Here is a 3,947-nt window from a genome sequence, read left to right as displayed (position 1 = left end):
GGCCCAGGAATCTGTGCATCTGGGAGGGGCCAGGATGGCAGCCAGGACTCTGGCCAAACTCTAGAGCATCCTCTGTGGCCCGTGTGGACCCCAGGGAGCAGTCTGGCAAGGAGACCACAAAGGCCCAGGAATCTGTGCATCTGGGAGGGGCCAGGATGGCTGCCAACTAAGTCTCTGGAAATGCTGGGGTGATTAAGTGCATGTGCTCAGAGCATGGTTTAAAGAATAAAATTGTTGGGAAATTTCTTAAAAGGAACCCAAAATAGTACAAGCAGAGCCACGTGTTATGGCAGATGCTAGTAATCCAAGAAATCTGGGAGGCTGAGGCAGGAGGATTCCAAAGTTCATCCAGCCTGGAAAATGTGGCCAGGCACTGTCAATAATGATGATGAGGAGGATGATAAAGGGCCAGGGGTACAGTTCAGTGCAGAGGCCCAGGTTCAATTCCTATACATAGTAAATCAATAAATAAAGGCTTGAGTCTCTGCCCCGGCTGCAGAGGCAGCTTTGTGCTGCTGCGGTCAGCTCTGAAGCTTACATGCGACAGCAGGAAAACATTCCTCCGTGTGTCAAGTGGGCAGTGGAAGCAGCAGGCGCCTAAGTAAACTCACACTTTCAGATAATGGGCCATTATTACTCTGAACAGCTTCCTGAATGGCCGAGAGAAATGAGCTTCTCATATCCTGCCCGCGGAAAAGAGAAATATTAGGACGGCATTGTACTAGAGACTGCGGCACGCGCGGGACAGGGACGCGGGCCAGGCAGGAGCTGGGGCTGATTCACAGCTTTGCAGGGAGTGGGCACAGGGGAGAGGGGTCTCCACGGGTCATCGGGCCCACCCCTCCCAGTCTGAGGCCAATCATGCTGCAGGTGCCCACGGGATGGGACTGCTGGCCAGGGTGCACTGCAAGGCTGGGGTCCCATAGACAGTGCACAGCATTAAGACCAGAAAGAGAAAGAGGGGATGAGAGCAGGAAAGGGTGAGGAAAGTAGCCCTGCTGCTCACACTAAACCAGAAGCATCTGCTGTGCTTGGTTACCTTCCCAGACGTGCCAGGAAAGCACTGGCTCACCCAAGAGCCACAGCTTCGGTTTTCCGAGACTCAGGCGATAGCCTTTCCAGGCCTGCTTTGCAGCTCACGGCTGCAGCCCTGGTTCTGGAATCCAGAGAGCTGGCAGCTGAGGACCCTGGGTGGGTCCTGCTCTGAGCCAGTGGGGAGCGGGGAGGTCTGGGCCTTGCAGAGCTTTTGAGCTTTCAATTCCTCCACAGTGAAATGCAGATGTGGGGAAGCAGGGGGCAGCGCAGCAGTCAGGAAACTGGTGCGCGGTTAGCATCCAGCACGCGTGGCTGCTGCAGGGCTGGTTAGTCATGCTGACCACACGGGAGGGGAGGCGAGGGCTGTCCCAGTGTGTGTGCAGGGGTTCCCCATAAATCCTGGCCCTGACAAACCTTCAGCCACTCGCTCAGTGCCAGAGCATGGAGCTGACTGTGCCTGAGCTCAGAGTCCACCCAGCCCGTCGGGTTTGGGGCCATGTTGATGTCTTCCTTCCTAGTTTTCACCATTCCTCAGTGTTTACTTTCATAGTCCACATGTGGAGTGCGTGGTGATCACATGGCCGGGAGCTGGCGCGTTTGCTGACATACTCCGCTCTCTCTATATCCCCTTCCCTCGCTCCCTTTCGCCTCCATCCCTTGGTCCCCTTCCCATTTGTAAAAGGTCTACCTTCCTGTGTCCTGTCATCTATTGTCTATGTTGCTCTTTATTTGTATTTTGGGTTCCTTACATAGGAGAAACCATGCTAGGAAATTAATGTGAGGACTAGCCAATACAATGTATAAAATGTCTAGTGCCCGCCAGTAGACAAGATTTCCCTCCAAAGCCAGTTTCTCTCTACTCTGACACTTTGCAAATTCTGATTTACAGGGTTTTACCAGACACTATAATTTAGCGGTGTAAGTAAAACCATCTTAATTCTAACTATTCAAGGATTCTTGTCCAGTTATTTCAGCAGTGACAGAAAGGAGAAGAAAGGTTATCTATAAAGCACCAGCCATGTAAAGCATCCATCCATGTGGCTGGGTTTCCATGTTAACCCTTTAGCAGCAAGAGCCACTGCTCGAACACACGGTAAGAGAGAGGTGGAACAGGCTCCAGGCTCAGAGCAGAGTGGAGAGCTGGCGCTGGAGGCCAGCGGGTGCCCAGCAGAGCCTGGGCCACTGCTTTCTATTCCACCATGCAGAGTCCCTGGGAAACAGATGCATGCGGAAGACTCAAGACTGGAATGAGATTGAGCAAAATTAAGGGACTCACACGGTTGTGGTGGGCGGGGCAGCTGGGTGTCCACTTGGCCCTGTAACTTTGTGTGGCAGCCACGCTGCTTCCCTGACACACATGGACGTCCCACACAGGGCCAGCTGAGCGCTGCACACTCGGGCACAGTGGCCTGGAAAGGGGCTGTGGCCCCATGCGAGATGGCGGCTTGAGGGATTAGAGGCACAGGAGGGAAGGTGCTGGGCCCCTGGGTTTGCACCTCTGCCAGTGGAGCCTGACACTGTACCTCCCTCCCACTGTCTGTCCTCTGTCTATTGAGTGTCACAGTGCACCAGCTGCCCAGGGCACAGATGGAACCCAGGCACATGGGTGTAGAGGGTTGGCAGTGGTGGTGCCAGGGCCTCGTGTTGTGTGGAGCTGTTGCCTCTCTGGTCCAGAGAGCTCAAATTCAGTTATGTCACAGTCCTGCCTATAGCAGCCCAGATGCCCAGGATGGCTTTCTGGCCTGTAGTGCTGGATCCCAAAGGACCTCGGGCCCTTGTTTGAAGGTGGGGTCCCAAGCTGTGGCACAGGGGGTACAGAAGGTGGGTGGGGTCTCTGGAGGGAGCTGGAGATATGCTTGGAGAGGGGCACAAGGCGCGCGGAAACTGCAGAACTCTCCTGGTCTGCTCCCAGATAGACGTACCCCCACACCTGCAGCCATCAGGCTTCTCTGGGGCCTCCTGTCCTCTGGTGGGTCCATGCTACACACAGCCCTGGGAACTGCTCAGCCACAGAAGCGAGTCTAGCCTCACTGTCTTTCAATGCAGCTGGACCCACATGCCCAATGGACCCCACTGCCACAATTTGAGGTATGGGAAGGTTCTACAAGTGTAATCAAAGTCTCAAACAGGCTGGTTGTGAGTTAATAAAAAAGGAAATTATGAAAAGTGATTAAAATATAAAGTGAAGGTTAAATTTAAAAACATATTACAGAAAAAGAGATAAAGCCATTAACCCCTCTAGAACTCCCCCTCGCTTCAAACATTCATCCACGTCCTTGCCACTTTCTGCAGCAGCTCTGGAGTCCTGTCTCCTGAGTGTCTTTTCAAGGTGTGATAAAACGTACAGTGACTGCTGCTGCGGAGCACCATCCAGGAGAAAGATAGCCTGGTGAGAACATGACGCCGTGTCCTCATCCACCACACTCACTGGATCTGGCACCATGAGACTTCTGGCTCTTCCCCAACACCAAAATGACCATGAAAAGGAAATGTTTGGAATCGATTCAGAACATTGAGGCAGCCAAAGCAGGGTACCTAAAGACACTCAGAAAGAGGACTCCAGAGCTGCTGCAGGGAGGGACAGAAACAATGGGCTGAGTGTGCTCAAAGTGAGGGGAGGACTGTGAGGGGATTCATGGCAACCTGTCTCTTACTGTAACTAACTACTTAGAGTTAAAAGGTCTGCCGTATACCTCAATCATGCCTTGTATCTGGTGCCCAGTGAGAGGCCACCAGGGACAGACCGTGTCCTATAGGAGATGTTGTCTGTGAGCGTGGAGAAGTAACTGGCCATGTGCTGAACTCCAGGAAGAGGGCACTCTAGGTCCTAGGAAACCAAGAAGCTGAATTTTGCCAATAGCCTGGGTAAGTGTAAGGAGGCCGGGGTGCTTCAGAGAGTAACACACTGAGTG

Source organism: Fukomys damarensis, unplaced genomic scaffold (genome assembly GCF_012274545.1).
Source record: "Fukomys damarensis isolate Sample0158 unplaced genomic scaffold, DMR_v1.0_HiC HiC_scaffold_17, whole genome shotgun sequence".
NCBI classification, from domain to species: domain Eukaryota; kingdom Metazoa; phylum Chordata; class Mammalia; order Rodentia; family Bathyergidae; genus Fukomys; species Fukomys damarensis.
The sequence above is the reverse complement of the archived record's forward strand: the minus strand, read 5'-3'. Positions refer to the sequence as shown.